The 16682-nt window shown below is 43.5% G+C and overlaps 1 long non-coding RNA gene across 3 annotated transcripts in view; it reads right to left on the reverse strand.

The window, feature by feature from the left end:
• LOC307212051 overlaps window positions 1–16682 on the reverse strand; it is a 49902-nt gene that overhangs the window by 3608 nt on the left and 29612 nt on the right. The window lies entirely within an intron of this gene.

Genomic DNA, 16682 nt, shown 5'->3' on the forward strand with positions numbered 1-16682 from the left:
GACTAAATTTCCTCGGTAGGAAACACTAAACCCCCCTTGGAAGCAGGAGAAGAGGGGGGAAGTTTTGGATTGTGTGTGCCTGCAGGAGAGAGTGAAGAAAGTCAAAATACCACCGCTCCGAACCTGGAAACAGGCTGCTAGTAAGACTGACGTTTTTGGATTGTTCATTGACAGTGAATAGAACGTTCGCTGACAGCTAGCTAAATAAGAGAGATACATTGTTTCTATTCTCTCCGTCTACTCTTAAAAAGGAGTAAAAGTAACTGAAAATTGAAACTAACTTTATTGTTTGAACTGTGTTTAAAAGGACTAATATAAATAGAAACTGTTTCCCTCTAGAGGAAGCCTTTGAAACTGTTACAAGAGCTGAGCTGGGGGAATTTCCAGCTGTAAGATAAAGCTGTGAGACTTTGGGAATGACCTTGAATCGGTTAAGAATGTCGACAGAAGAGGCCTTAGTGGCTGTATTATGTAAGATAAATGATTCACTGGAACAGCTTCACAAGAAGGTGGATTTAACTATAGAAAGTATAAATAATTTGGGACAAAAGGTGAACACCAATACAGAAACTATCCAGAAATTGACACAGGAATCTACTTTGACATGGCAAACTGCGGAGAAGGCTAGGGAGAAAGCTGTCGCCGTTGAACCTAAAGTAACACAATTGGAGAGAGAAAGAGTCCCAGCCTCACACATGCAACTTGATGATCATAAGTTGGTGCCTGTTATGATTGAATCTAAAGAAAAACAGACTTTGAGGATCAGAGCCCTGCCTGAACTGGAGAGGGAAGGTTTGATGGACTTTCTCACACAGGAATTTGCTGATTTTTGGGACCTGGACTTGGGCCAAGAAGAGACTAAAATTGTGAGGGCCTTCAGACTCTACCAGAAGAATTTAGAAGAACAACAGTCAAGAGAGGAAATTTTTAAAGACGCCCTGAAATACCTTTTGGATCTTAGGTTTAACTACGGAGATTTGGTTGCATTGTCGAGAAGGAATAAAATCATCTTTAGGTGGGAGTTTCCCTGTGATCTACTCTTCAGCCTCAAAGGAAGGAAAATAAAAATAAGATCAGTAGAAGACAAAGCAAAGTTCTTGTATAAGTATGAAGAAGACTTGCAGAAGGGACTTGGAAAAGAGTTAAGAGCATCGGACAGAAGATCTCCAGGTTGATGGACTATATGGAATTGGCGGAAAGGACTGGCAGAATCCGAGACCAGGGAGAAGAGACAGTGGAAGAAGATTGGAAAAAGTTTAAAGACTATTTATAGAAATAATGTAAAATTAATGAGTGTTAGAAAAATGTTGGAATGAAGTTATACGGCTTTAGTAGAAATGTTATAAGGAATTAAGTATAAATAGATTATTAGAGTATTAAAGGGAAAATAAGGTTAAAATATGTTAAGACAATTATATGACAGAAATAGAGGAAGATGGAAAGGATTTGCTGAAACAATAGAAGTGGAATACAAAAAGGGAGGTGTGAGGAGGTCGTTGAAACCAGGGAATGAAAGTTAAGATATTGGTATGGTAAGATGTGTGTTTTAAATTGTTTTTGTTTTGTTTTGTTTTGTTTATTGTGTTAGTGTTGTGTTGTGTATTGTTTATACATTGTATTGTATTGCTTTCTTTGTTTTTTTCTTTCTTTTCTCTTTCTTTTTCTTTGTAGTGTTTAAAAGCAATAAATATTGTTTAAAAAAAATACAATTTCCCAAGTTGTTTAATAATCATCCTTCTCCACAGGGGATTCTGGGAACTGCAGCTCCTAGAGGGAAATAGGGAGTCTCCTAACAACTCTTGGTATCCTTAACAAACTACAGCTCCCAGAATCCTTTGGGTGAAGCCAAATCTGTTTAAAGTGTAACATAGTGCTTTAAACGTATGGTGTGAATGTGGTCTCTGACCAGCAGCTGAGGTCTTTGAACCTGTCTACGTGTTACCTGATGTTTTAAACAAGTGAATGAACCTGGGGCCTTCTGCATGCACTATAAGTGAGCCATGGTTTCTCCACATTTGGTAGCAAATGACTTTCCAAATAGGTGCCTTATAAAGTACCCATGACCAATGTCAATAGATTACTCTTTGGCAGCTGAAATACATCTCTGACACTCTTCCCCTCCTCCCCAACCACCACCTCCAATATTATGATGCTGTGGAGCAGGGGGTGGAATTAACAAGCAATGTCATCACTCCTTGTAGATAAACACATGCGTAGAGTGTCAGGCATAAGTAGGAGATTACAGAACGCATCTTCCTAAGTGCCACTTATAAATACAACACGTGTAGCTTGCGGAAAAATGTCATCTAAAGAGAAAAGCAAGACTTTGCAACCACGGTGGATTATATCATTAGCCAAACTGGAAAGTAATCGCTGCTTGTGGCTGCCAGAATATGTCACTATCCTGGAGTCTGCTGCTTCCTGAGCAGAAAAACAAATCACCAAGTTTAAATTAATACACCAAAGAGCAAGTGGTAAGCTCTATAAAAGGGATATGTAAATTAGAAATAGCAAGTGTGTGGGAGAATATGGGAGCAGAACATGGCTTAGGAATGCCAAAGCAAACTCGCAAGATGTGGCAGACAAAAACCTATTTGCAAATGCTTATTTGCATTTATTTATTTTCTGTTTAAACCTGTATCATAAAGACAGAAGGGATCTGCTGGTGCTGTGGGCCTCTCACAGACCTCTAGTCGATCAGTGTGAGAACAAGTTGCTAGATGGCATCTAAAACTAGCTAAGTTATTTTGGCAATACAATGATAAAGAAACAGTGATGTGCTGTCCTTTCATGACACCACACAACAATTGCCTGAGACAGACACCTCAGTCTGCCTAAAGATAGGTTCAGGTTACGTCAGTTCAGGTTACGTCTTTTCAGGTTGTATCCTGCGGCGACCTGGAAGTATCAGAAAGGGTTATTTCCGGGTTTCGCCGCTCATGCATGCGCAGACGAGCAAAATGATGTAACACGCATGCGCAGAAGCAGCGAATCACAACCCGCGCGTGCGCAGATGTGGGTTGCATTCCTTTCAGGTTGTGAACGGGGCTCAGGAATGGATCCTGTCTGCAACCAGAGGCCAGTCCAGATAAGCTATTTCATGCCAACTTTTACCAGCTGAAAGCAAAAACAAACCAACAATGGCAATGTATGGACTCCATTATTTTTCTGGCTCGTTTCAGAAATCTATATTGCCATTGTGCAAATCTATTCTGTTGACACTCTTTCATAAAGTCCCAACCACACCAACCTGTTCAACCAGGAACAGGCAGGATTTAGAAAGGGCCAAAATACGATAGGTCACTGTATGGTACTACAGACCCTGGTAGCTAAATATTCAAAAGCATATAAGAGCAGACTCTTTGTGGCCTTCGTAGACTTGACATCTGCCTTTGACTCAATCTGTAGAGATAGACTATGGAAAAAATTATATGAAACGGACATTGATAGACGACTTTTAAAAATTCTCAGAGAGTTACACACAGATACTACAGTTAAAATCAGAACTGGGTCATCGGGAATTCTTACGGACCCACTGCCATTGGGGAAAGGGGTCAAACAGGGATGCCTGCTAGCCCCATTTCTTTTAAACTTTTATATAAACGATATTGTTCAGTACATGGCAAAGTACAAGTCATCGGCTCCAGCCCTCGAAGGTAAACGTCTGAATATATTGTTATATGCCGATGACATGGCTTTAATGGTACTCACCCGAAGAGGCTTACGCAGCATGTTGGAGGGGATCGCAGCCTACTGTTCCCATAACTCACTAAAGATAAACTAAGACAAAACAAAAATTGTGGTGTTCACTAGAGCTCGCCACACTTTTAGATGGTCTTTAGACGAACATGTGATTGAACAGTGCCCTTTTTTTAAATATCTGGGTGTTACATTCCAGGCTACATCTATTTGGTTAGCCCACTTTAAGGCTGTAACCATCCTAACCTGAAGAACAATTGGTGTCCTGCTTAGTTTCTTCCATACCCGGGGAGGACAATTGGTGATCCCGGCATTAAGAGCTTTTGTTGGGAAAGCTATTCCCCAGATGTTATATGGGATAGAACTCTGGGGGTGGAACCAGAGGCTGTTGGAACGGCTTGAAATTTTGCAAAATTATTATCTCAAGAGGATTCTAGGCCTTCCTCAAGGAACCCCAACAGCTTTCTTGAGGGTGGAGGTTGGATTACCCTCTGTGTCTGCCAGGGCCCATTTTAGATTCCTACGATTTTACATCAACCTGGCAAACACTTCAAACACCTTATTGGCCAAACAAGCCTTTGTATCTCTTCAAAAGAACACCACTTGGTGTCAAAACCTATCTGAGATCCTGGTTAGATACACCCTACCGGAGTTTAATACTCTTAAACAGTGGAGCCCGGACAAAGTTCGGGAATGGATCCTGGAGAGAGACGCCCTGTTAGACATTACAAAAATACAGAACCCTGGGTCCTCCCACTGGTTTCCCCGACTGAAAACAGTCAAAATCTGTGCCAATTACTTGGCGAATATCACCAATCCCACCCTTCGGAGAACCTTCACCATGGCCCGTTTTCAAACCATTCCTACGGCCTATCTGTCAGGCAGATATGCAAAAATCCCAGTAGAGCAGCGTATATGTCCTTGTCATATGAGAACCAAAGAGGATCTCACACATTATATGTTGTATTGTCCCATCTATTCGGCCTTCAGGGATGCGATGTTACAAACTATTCCCATATCAATAGTCAACTCTGAGGACAAAGTAAAGTTTTTACTGGTGGACGCTGATCCACGGATTTCTCACGTGGTAGTGGTTTTTGTGGTGAAGGCTATGAAAACTAGGGTATGGTTCCTGGATGAAATGGTGAGGTCCCTCCCATTGCTCTCCTAACCTGTTGCTGTATCTTCTTTCCTGAATGGTGGGGGTTTTTTTGGGTAGTTTCCTTTGCTGGGACAGCATGGCATGAATTTTAGCTTATTTTTATAATTTTATTGTTTATTTTTTAATAATGTTTTATGGCATTTTGTGTAAAGGCATGGACCTCACAAATTTAATAAACTTGTATTGGTATCATGAACCATAAAGTCCCAATGAATCGTACCAACAAAATGAACTTGCTCTTCTTCAAAAGTGAAGCATGCATTGGGTCTCACTTTGTTTTAAATGCATTATATATACTCAAAGTAGAACCATACTTGTGCAGAAAGTAGAGAGAGAGAGAGAGAGAGAGAGAGAGAGAGAGAGAGAGACTTGACGGCTTTATGTTTGATTCACAATCGAAACCACAGTAGACGTCACAGGAGGTTTAAGACCAAGTACACACACATATACTTAGTGCACTTGATTACAGATCAGCAGGGAATAAACAAAAACACCCCCTTTTTGTTATATTAAAATCATACTTTTGTTCCCATGTTAGATGCTCATAACACCGCTCTCTCAGAAATGGAACAAGCAGCACGAAGTTGTTGCAGCTGCAAACAAATATCTCATTTACCATTTTCATTTAAATGTATTCTGGAAGGAAATGGTAAAGAGGGTAGCACACTCATTCTTCAAATGAGAAGACGTTTTAGGGGGAGAAAAAACAACAACCCAGAGTCCTTAGGAAGTCTGTCGTAATATGCATAATCCCGAATAATACACAATTGGGGAGGGGGAGAGATGAAGAAGATTTGCAGCCACCTCACCAAACACTCAGGATGCAGGAGAAAATCAGCACCTGCCTAGAGGGTGATGATGAGCCTGGAAAGCAAGTCCTATTATAAATGGTTGAAAGAGATGGAGAAAAGAAGATTAAGGAGAAACACAACAGTAGCCTTCAAACATCGGAAGGGCTGCCACATAGAACATAGACTGTGTGCGCACCAGCACATTAAAAACACACTTCTCCAAAGAACCCTGGGAACTATAGTTAACTCTGCAACAGAGATACAATTCCCAGGACCTTTAACAAACCACAATTCCCAGGATTCTTTGGGGGAAGTCACATGATTTAAATGCATGGTGCACACACAACTTTGTGTGTTCTTCCAGGGCTGGAAATAATGGGTAAGAGTAGCAAGGAAGCAGATTTTGGCTAAAAGCATTAGCAAAAACTTGTGGTGTAGTGGTTAAGAGCGGTAGTCACGTAATCTGGGGAACCGGGTTCGTGTCTCCGCTCCTCCACATGCAGCTGCTGGGTGACCTTGGGCCAGTCACACTTCTCTGAAGTCTCTCAGCCTCACTCACCTCACAGAGTGTTTGTTGTGGGGGAGGAAGGGAAAGGAGAATGTTAGCCACTTTGAGACTCCTGAAGGGGAGTGAAAGGCGGGATATCAAATCCAAACTCTTCTTCTTCTTCTTCTTCTTCTGGTGGACAGCAGAGCAGGTTGCAAAGCACTCCTGCACTGGAGGGTTTTAAGTAGAGGGAGGATGGTCACCTGCCAGGAATGCTTGAGTTACATCTTGCATTTATGCCATGCACTGAACAAGGGAGGTAAACTAGATGTAAAATTCTTGTAAAATTCTACAAGAGGAGAATTGGAAAGAGGAGCCAAAGGACAGAGGAGGGGGGGTTCTGAAGCACCAAGTAGACATTATAATGTATGTGTATGAAGAGATAATTCATAGTTATTAGACATGGGCATTATCAGGTGATGAGTTTACCGTTTAATATGTTGCCCCCCAATGCCAGTTATCCCACTACTGCAATCTGTGGTGACTGATATCTGATAGCCATTTCACACAACCAAGCCAATACAGTGGTACCTTGGGTTAAGAACTTAATTTGTTCTGGAGGTCCGTTCTTAACCTGAAATTGTTCTTAACCTGAGGCAACACTTTAGCTAATGGGGCCTCCTGCTGCTGCCGCGCCACCGGAACATAATTTCTGTTCTCATCCTGAAGCAAAGTTCTTAACCTGAGGTACTATTTCTGGGTTAGTGGAGCCTGTAACCTAAAGTGTCTGTAACCTGAAGCATCTGTAACCCTAGATACCACTGTATACGATAGTTTACAGTGATCACATGAGATACACAATTTATCAGCAGGAGTGATTTGGAAAACATCTCTAAACTTAGGGATGTTGATGATGAAGAAGAATTTCATTTATTAATTGCTTCCCACTAGGCACCCTGAAGTGATTTACAAGATAATAAAAACATATATAAGATAGTTACATAATACAGATGGAGACCACACTTATATTGGGTTGGTGGGGTTTTTTAATACATTGGTCCCTTCAATCACAAGGGAGCATCAGAATAATCAGAGGTTGCAGTTTCGGACTCTGCAAATCTTTAACTAAACCTTGCCCCGATTGTGCAGCACACAGTTGTGCCCACTCTCCAACATTGCACCCTGTGACCGTTCAACCAAAAACACCAGTAGTATGGGCCTAAGGTTGCAAACATGAATACGTAGTGGGGCCATATGGTCACTGAGGTTTGTTCCAATAGTTACTGATCACCTGAAGGTAGTCTCTCTCTTTCATGATGTTTGCCCAGAGGGGCGAGAATACCAGGAGGACTCTGCAACAGACAATTGTGTATCTCTGTGAGGGTTTCTGGTCTTCTAGACAAGGGGCTACCCTGAATGTATTTTGTTGCTGGAAATGGGGATATCAGGATCAGTCCTGATGGATCAGAGGAAAAGCTAATCTAGTCCAGCATTCTGTTCTTACAGTGGCCAATGAGAGAGAGAGAAATTTAAAAACATGGTGGATGGGTGAATAGAAAGGAAGAGGGAGTTCGAGTGTAGCCAAGTGGTTGGAGTATTGGCAGAGTGTTGGACTTTGAGAATGGAGAGCAGGATTAAAATTCCTGTACATAGCATGATGTTCCATGGGTGACATTAGGCAGCCTAATTCTGGTCACATTCCACATCATACATTTAAAACACATTAAAAGCAGTCAGTGTAGACAACACAAAGATGAATGGACCAATGGGCTCCCATGGTATGAGGCACCTTCCTGCGATCTTTATTATTATTATTATTATTATTATTATTATTATTACTATTACTTTCTTTTAGGATATGCTCATTAGGGAATATGGTAAAAGATAGTGACTGATCACCTCATGTGCCCCTGAAGTTGGCTCAAGAAGGTGGGGTTAGGAGAATCCCCAGAACAGCATATGGGGGAGAGGAGAGGGGAGATTGTTCTGTCTGGTAAGCCAAAATGCATGTCCAGATGGAATGATCGCCTTGGTGTGACACTGAATTCCTCCCTTGGTCTTTCTGTATTCCTAGATACGTTCTCCTGTGAGCTACCCATGCCAACATGAAACAACCTACACACACACACACACACACACACACACACACACCAGTGCAGACTCATATAATAGTTGAGTATGTATAACTCATGGACGTGGGTGGCGCTGTGGGTTAAACCACAGAGCCCAGGACTTGCCGATCAGAAGGTCGGCGGTTCGAATCCCCACAACGGGGTGAGCTCCAGTTGCTCAGTCCCTGCTCCTGCCAACCTAGCAGTTCGAAAGCATGTCAAAGTGCAAGTAGATAAATAGGTACCGTTCCGGCGGGAAGGTAAACGGCGTTTCTGTGCACTGCTGTGGTTTCTCTAGAAGCGGCTTAGTCATGCTGGCCACATGACCTAGAAGCTGTATGCCAGCTCCCTCGGCCAATAAAGCGAGATGAGCGCCGCAACCCCAGAGTCGGTCACGACTGGACTTAATGGTCAGGGGTCCCTTTACCTTTATGTATAACTCATATAACAGTGCAGACCAGCTTCCTACATATAAACTCAAGCTAGATTTCTGTTATATGCGCATTCATATACTGTACGTATATATTATAATTTGCAGCTATATGAGGGTTATTTAGAAACAACAACAACCTGTATTCTTTCTACCCTAGCTAACAAGTTTGTAATTCTGCAAACAAATCCCAGCCTGAAAGCAACTGTGCAGGAAGGCGATTGCTGCAAACACGCCACGTAATTCCCATTTCCTGCATTACGGCGGTGGCGAGTTGTGTGATATTGCCATTACACTTTGTCGATATTAGGAGAGGGGCCATATTTTAAAAACGTACGCAGGAGTGGGGCACACAAATGGCTGTTTGGTCTCTCCCCCTCCCCCGCCACCCAACAAATTGGGAAGTGGCATTCCGGAGCTACGATGCGGCTGCGATATCTTACAAGTCAATTTGTTCGTCTCATTTTCAGATGATGCAGCTATTTATCTCACATGACTAGGCCTATAGCGAGGTTCCTAAAGAGGAGGCACGCCACCTCACCAACGGCAGCGACAAAAAGGTCAGGTTGTTGGACAGGTCCCTGAAAAAACCATCTCCGTTGTCTTGCAACTTTTCCCTCCCCCTGATCTGCTGGACATGTCCAAACTGAAAAGGTCTAGTTTACCTAAGGGACCAGCACCTCCCCCCCCCAGCCCCATTTTTATATTGCTGTGGGGTTAATAGCTATGTCGTGTGGGGTCAGGGAAGACATCTGTGTCTCAGATAATATGCTTACGGTGATTACCACACATAATTGACTGACCTTCCCTCATTCTTCGCTGGCTGCAGGCCATGCCTGATAGGAGGAGATGCTCTGGAGGAGTTTATTTTCCATCACACACAATTGTGCTGCTGAGCAAATATTTTAGCAAGCTTTGAATGCATCACCTCTCAGGCTCCGGGCTTGACAGTTAAAATATGAAGGCTGCGGCCAACTTAATAATATTAGATTTTAAATCAGCTTGCAGAAGGGATGGAAAACATGAGCAAATCCTACTTAAAGTACTTTTTTAGATACACCTAAATAAGTGCTGAACTCTGGCAGTGGGTTTTTTTTTTTTTGGAGTGGGTGGGTAGGGGAGAGAATCTATCTGCCTTGGGTTTCTTTCCTAGCTTCAACCCGCCTTGCCTCAAAGCGTCTGAGGAGAGCCGTATCAAAAGACAGCAGGGGGAAAACTGCAAATAAACCAAATCTGGGAGATGCTGAACCGCAGGTGGTACAAATATGGCAAATGCTGTGTTTGTGCAGCTGCACATTTAAAGTATACCTAAGAGCATCAGGGGAAAGGGGAATGGCTACAGAGGAGCGGATTTTAATCTCAGAAGATGTGTGCAAAAAAAAAAAAAAATGGGGGGAGGAGACTTTCTGCCAAGTTCACCTGACACCTAAGCAACAGTTTGATGCCCTCTCAAAGCATTTCACAGCATCTTCAATCTATTGTTTACCTAAAACCCAATATATGATCATGTGCAAGGGTGCATTCAGACTTGGGGATTATTTCATTAGTTTTCCTGGTTAGAATGCCAGTATTTCTATCCCAAGGTTTCTAACATTTCTTTCATACTGTTCCTTTTAACCTGTTGCATAATAGAGCTGTGGGTGTTAAAAAAATTGAAATATGTTGTGCTACATTTAATTCAGTCCCATGGATGTGGTGTGGCACAATAGCAGATGCCATTGGACATGTCATCACTCTTTATGAACATGGGTGCTGCTTCTGTTCCCCCATGGCAAGAACAAAGTACATGCCAGGAGATCACTCCAAATTTCATCCTGCAGTTTTCCATCTTACATGTGTGTGCTTTTTCTAGATGCAATTAACATGGGAACGGGCATCAGACTTCCACTAGATTCCACTAGATTTCCAGAAGTAGCTTTTACATCATATGAAAGATCACATTAAAAAAAAGAAAATTATCAGGTAAGGAAATGTTAGGGAAATGGAATAAAGTGCCGTCTGAATGCAGCCCAAGACAAGAAACACAATCGATTAAAAAGACACAGCTTGAACACAACACAGCTCCACTTCAGTTTTATCATTGGGCCCCAGCACAGTAGTGTTGGTCTCTAAAGAGGGATCTCTTTGTCCTTTTCCAAAAAAGCTGAAGAAAGATAACCAGATGATGCTCCCTTCAAAAAATCTTCTGCAAACAATGTGCCACTACTAAGAAGACCCTGAACTTGATAGACAGCCACTGGCAGAGGCACCTGTAATGTGGATTCACTTGATAATTAGCCAGAGCAGAGGGAAGAATATAGAAGGAAACCTTGACTGTTATTTAAAAACACATTTTGAAAAGGCGCTAAATTATGCATGGGGATAAAAGAGTCAATGAGAACCATGGTCTGCTCTGTGTTTCTGAGAAGAAGGAGGAGGAGGAGGAGTTTGGATTTGATATCCCGCTTTATCACTACCCGAAGGAGTCTCAAAGCGGCTAACAATCTCCTTTTCCCTTCCTCCCCCATAACAAACACTCTGTGAGGTGAGTGAGGCTGAGAGACTTCAAAGAAGTGTGACTGGCCCAAGGTCACCCAGCAGCTGCATGTGGAGGAGCAGGTAATCGAACCCGGTTCACCAGATTACGAGACTACCGCTCTTAACCACTACACCACACTGGCTCTGAGGGGATTTATGAGCGCCAAATGGTGTAAATGTAGGGGAAATAGATTGTGTGCGAGAGAATAATAAGTGTCGTCAGGGCAGAACTTCAGGCAGTGGCGAAGCTGCATGCTCAGCTACTGGGCGCGGAGAGCAGGTGGGGGCGTGGCTGGCACCCCAGGTGCATGGCACACCACCCGCGGAGGCATGGCGTGCATCCCAGGGGCATGGCGTGCTGCCTGTGAGGGCGTGGCACAAGGCGCACGGGGGGTGCACGGCATGTGTTGGAGGGCACCGCAATGGCACCCTACTGAAATAGTGGTGCTGGGGGTGGTCCGCTCCCTCTGCACCCCCGTTCCTCCACCAGTGACTTCAGGGCCAGTGGAATATGAAGATGGGTCACAACTACAGCAGGGCTGGCCAACCACATTTGGAAGTTAATACAGATTACTTCAGAGGTGATCCCTGTAAGACCAGAGTTTAAAATTACCCACCTGAAACACTACCAGTATACCAAGTTTGTTTATTAAAACATCTGCTAACTTAACACATCCCAAACTATCACTAGACAGGCCAGGATACCACCAAATCGCCCTCCTTGCCTTACTCTGCCAGTACCACTTGCCTGCCAACAGATAGATGGCAAGTGTGTTTCTGCTTCAAGAGAATTGAAAGAGAGGACAGGTTTTAGGGAAAGTTTCTGTTGCCTTGGAAAATTGGAGGTCCTTTTTGGTGTGTGTGTTTTCTGGGGGGGGGGGGGTTCAAAAGAACATGAATGTTCACAGCAGACACATTACCATTGCTGATACTCCCTGTCTTGTGTCACATTGAGCTGAGGTGGGCAATGAAACTGTCATTGATAGCCAGTGTGGTGTAGTGGTTAAGAGCAGTAGACTTGTAATCTGGTGAACCGGGTTCGCGTCTCCACTCCTCCACATGCAGCTGCTGGGTGACCTTGGGCTAATCACACTTCTTTGAAGTCTCTCAGCCCCACTCACCTCACAGAGTGTTTGTTGTGGGGGAGGAAGGGAAAGGAGATTGTTAGCCTCTCTGAGACTCCTTCGGGTAGTGATAAAGCGGGATATCAAACCCAAACTACTACTACTCCTCCTCCTCCTCCTCCTCCTCTTCTTCTTCTTCTTCTTCTTCTTCTTCTTCTTCTTCTTCTTCATGGCAGAGCAAAACAGATAATATTGCCCTACAACATGCTGTTGGAAGAACTAGATCAACACTCTCAGTCTTGCCATGCTTTTTCATTGCTTACCCTCACACCACAGTGTAGAAAAATGGGAAATTTATTCCCCACATCAATAAATTATCCTTTGTGTTGCACTGCCGTGTGAAAACAGGCAATGGAACTGTCACAAGGCAATGCTGGAAATCTGATTGGCACCCTGCCTCTCTGACATCATCACAGTGAACCCTGACTGGCTGGGATCATGCAGTGGTTGAGAAAGTTGGCCTAATAATAAGGGAGGAAATATCACTGAAGGAGCAACACAACACACTGGGGACAAGCTTGGGAAAACGTTAAAAGGCTAGGAAGGTTTTCAATAAACCTTACCCCCTCATAAAGTGTTTGGAGCGCATACTTGGTGCAGCTCTAGTTCTTACCCCTATGACTCCACTCTTCAATCTCTCCTTCAGTTAGTGATCCTGATACCTCTTCCACACTCCTCCATAGTGTTGAGGGATCTACCAGAATACCAGTGAAGGAAGCTGCAATGGGAGGAGGCAATCAGCAAAGTTGCCTCCCTCCACAACAGGAAGTTTCTGCTGGGTATAAAGCCTTCCTTCAATGGAAGGAGTCTTTCCATACACAGAAAGTGAAGCCTGGATACAACTCACCTTGATGTATGTTACTGAAGGCTTCATGAACTAAGGGATGTTCTTTCAAACAGAAGAATAAGAACAGGTTTCTTGCTCCTTCTACAACTTGCTGAGTTGTAGAAAATCTTGAATGATCTCGCCATTTCAAATTCTGACCTTGTAGAAGAGCCCTGGAATCAGGCCAGGAGCCTTACATAAGCTATCTTGGACACCGAATAATGGAAAAGGATGGTTATAAATGAATGTTATAAATACATTTAAGAAGTACATGGTGGATTGCTACTTTAACCATAAACATGGCAAGATGCCTTATATTGAGTAAGGCCATTGGTCCATCTAATTCAGTATTGCCTACGCTGACTGGCAGCAGGTCTCCAGATATTTTTTTCTGCCCCACCTGGGGAACTTCTGTATGTGGTTTCATAATTTGTTGGAAGCTGCCCAGACAGTAAAACAACAGTAAAAGTGCAAAGAAATGTATGCACAGATGTGTGTTCTCCCTGCATGGAACCTGCGGGTGGCTGGGCCCATATCGTGGTAAGATACTATAAACACACAGGACAAACATCAATCAATCAATCAATCAATCAATCAATCAATCAATTTCCTTTATTGGCATAGTAAGAGTACATTCTATACATGGATCAGAACACAACACGGGTAACAAAACATAGTAGGAGGTACTTTAGGATAAAACTGTACAGACATTGTGAGATGCAAAAGTGGCTCTTAGGACTTATAGTGACGTAATTTCATGGCATCACTCAAAAATCTTGCCACATTCTCCACAATGTCCTTCTTACAATTATTCAGCAGATAGGACATGCTGGAAGAGTCAGTGCGATACATCCCCTCCTTCAATAAGGGAGTCAAATACTTATACATTTTTGCATAAAGCGGGCAATGAAATGAAACGTGTGTGATGGATTCGACCTGTTTTGTGCCACAAGGGCAGTCCCTTTCGGAATATGGGATTTTTGAGAATGTACCTTGCAAAACTGCAGACAGCAAAACATTAAATCTTGCGAGGGAAAGAACTCTGCATAAATGGAGATCGTAAACATCCTGGGTTCGAATAGGCCACAACTTTACTGATTACAGATGCAAGTAGCTTTCGGCATAGGTATGTATCCTGAATCAACCAACTTGACTGCTGGCTGGCAGACTATTTTGCAGGGTCAATCCTGGATGAAGGAACTCCCTGTGATGTACATCAAATAGGGGTGATCCCTTCAGGGCTGCCACTTTTTTGGGGAGTGCTATGGCCACCAGCTCCCAAATGGGCACCCGGATAGAAGCACCTCCCCCTGGACCTCTGTAACATGGCACCCCTGATTCCCCGAGGCAAGGGTAGGTGGCTTCCCAAACCCCTCCGTCACCTAGACTAAGGATCCAATCCAATGCCTTATCCGCCAACAAGTTGTGACAATTGCTATGAGGTTGGCAATACCCTCCATACAGGCCCAATTCATCTGCAGGCAAATTCCTCCCTGGCCCCGACTATGGCAACCGATTATTTCCATAGCGAGGGCATATTCAGAACCTGCCTGCTCCCCACCACTACACAGGGCAGGAGGATGGGGAATCCAGCTTTGACTGAGCTAACGAGTCTTTATATGCCCAGTGAGCGGACCTGAGTGAAGACCAGGAGCTGAGGTTCTCCACAAAGCAAAGCCCACCCCCTGCTTGCTTCTGATAGGTCTGTTCAACCACAGCTTGCCTGTGATAGGTCCCCTTGAATACAAGCCTCCCAGCAACCTACATAGATAGAGGAGGATGGAGTGTTGGCTCCCAATGGTCCTGCGGGGCCAAAAGTTTGTCCCAGGCTAAGACCATGGTCATGCCGGGCCACAATTGCTGCTTACCATCATACAAAGGTATGATAATGATAATAATAATAATAATAATAATAATAATAATAATAATGATGATGATGTATTATTTGTACCCTGCCCATCTGGCTGGGCTGCCCCAGCCACTCTGGGGAATTAAAACGTCACACATTAAAAACTTCCCTGAAGAGGGCTGCCTTCAGATGTTTTCTAAATGTCAGGTAGTTGTTTATCTCTTTGACATCTGATGGGAGGGCGTTTCACAGGGCGGGTGCCACTATCGAGAAGGCCCTCTGCCTGGTTCCCTGTAGCTTTGCTTCTCGCAATGAGGGAACCGCCAGAAGGCCCTAGGCGCTGGACCTCAGCGTCTGGGCAGAACGATGGGGGTGGAGACGCTCCTTCAGGTATACTGGGCCAGGGCCATTTAGGGCTTTAAAGGTCAGCACCAACACTTTGAATTGTGCTTGGAAACGTACTGGGAGCCAGTGTAGGTCTTTCAAGACCAGTGTTATGTGGTCTCGGCGGCCGCCCCCAGTCACCAGTCTAGCTGACACATTCTGGATTAGGTGTAGTTTCTGGGTCACCTTCAAAGGTAGCCCCACATAGAGCGCATTGCAGTAGTCCAAGCAAGAGATAACAGAGCATGCACCACTTTGGTGAGACAGTCCATGGGTAGATAGGGTCTCAGCCTGCGTACCAGCTGGACCTGGTAGACAGCTGCCCTGGATACAGAATTGACCTGCGCCTCCATGGACAGCTGTGAGTCCCAAATGAGCATTCCTGGTGAGTAAGGAAGCAGCATATGACGAAGGGAGTGCTACAATTTCAGCAAACTGGATCAGGGCAATAGCTGCATGTTCACCTCCAGTGGGGGGGGGGGGCGTGTCACATTTTTTTTGCTTTATCCCTAAATTCACCCTTTCCATTATTTCAGTGTTATGCAGGTAAAACATTCTCCAAATGGCTTCCGGGTCTGGTCATTTCACAGGTCAGCAATTAGCATTGTGTTTCCCACATCACAATATTCTTTTTTTCCTTAATTGTGCAATGCAGATGCAGGGAATGAGTTCTGCATCCTCAAAAAGCCCAAAGGAAACATAGTCTATGACTCAACCCTAAGATCATGAACATTTTGTACTGTAGCTGCCACTTACAAAAAAAAATTAAAAAAATCTGTCCGAAATTTGAACCCGTCATCTCTCAAACATTTAAATATAATTCATTAAAAAGAGAAAGGGAGGGGAGGGAATCATGTAGCAACCGCATAACAAGAAGAGGGAAAATGTACACATTCAAAACATATGGGTGATCTTTAGAAAAATCTCAGCATCACTTCATAATTATATACTACAAGTTTTAATTAACTAAAGCTCTGAAAATCATAATGCCTTATTAAAATGCAATTAATCCTTTGATTAAAAAACAAAAAGCACAAGTATTTACAACAAAAACACAAGTAGAATAATTACAAATATCATGTACCCATTTCTTTTATTTGGGTGTCACTTATGATGTCTCACATTCCCTTCATTAATTCAAATACACACATTATCTCAAATCCACAGCCGATTGAGTGACAGTGGCCACCAAACACACAGCACTATATCCTATTGATTTCGGCAAATCCTGAACAATGCCATTTGCATGCTTGTTTCTGTAATAATAAAGATATGCCATTCAGAATTAAAGGACCGGCCAGA

This window comes from Podarcis cretensis, assembly GCF_951804945.1.
Source record: "Podarcis cretensis genome assembly, chromosome: 3".
Taxonomy (NCBI): Eukaryota; Metazoa; Chordata; class Lepidosauria; order Squamata; family Lacertidae; genus Podarcis; species Podarcis cretensis.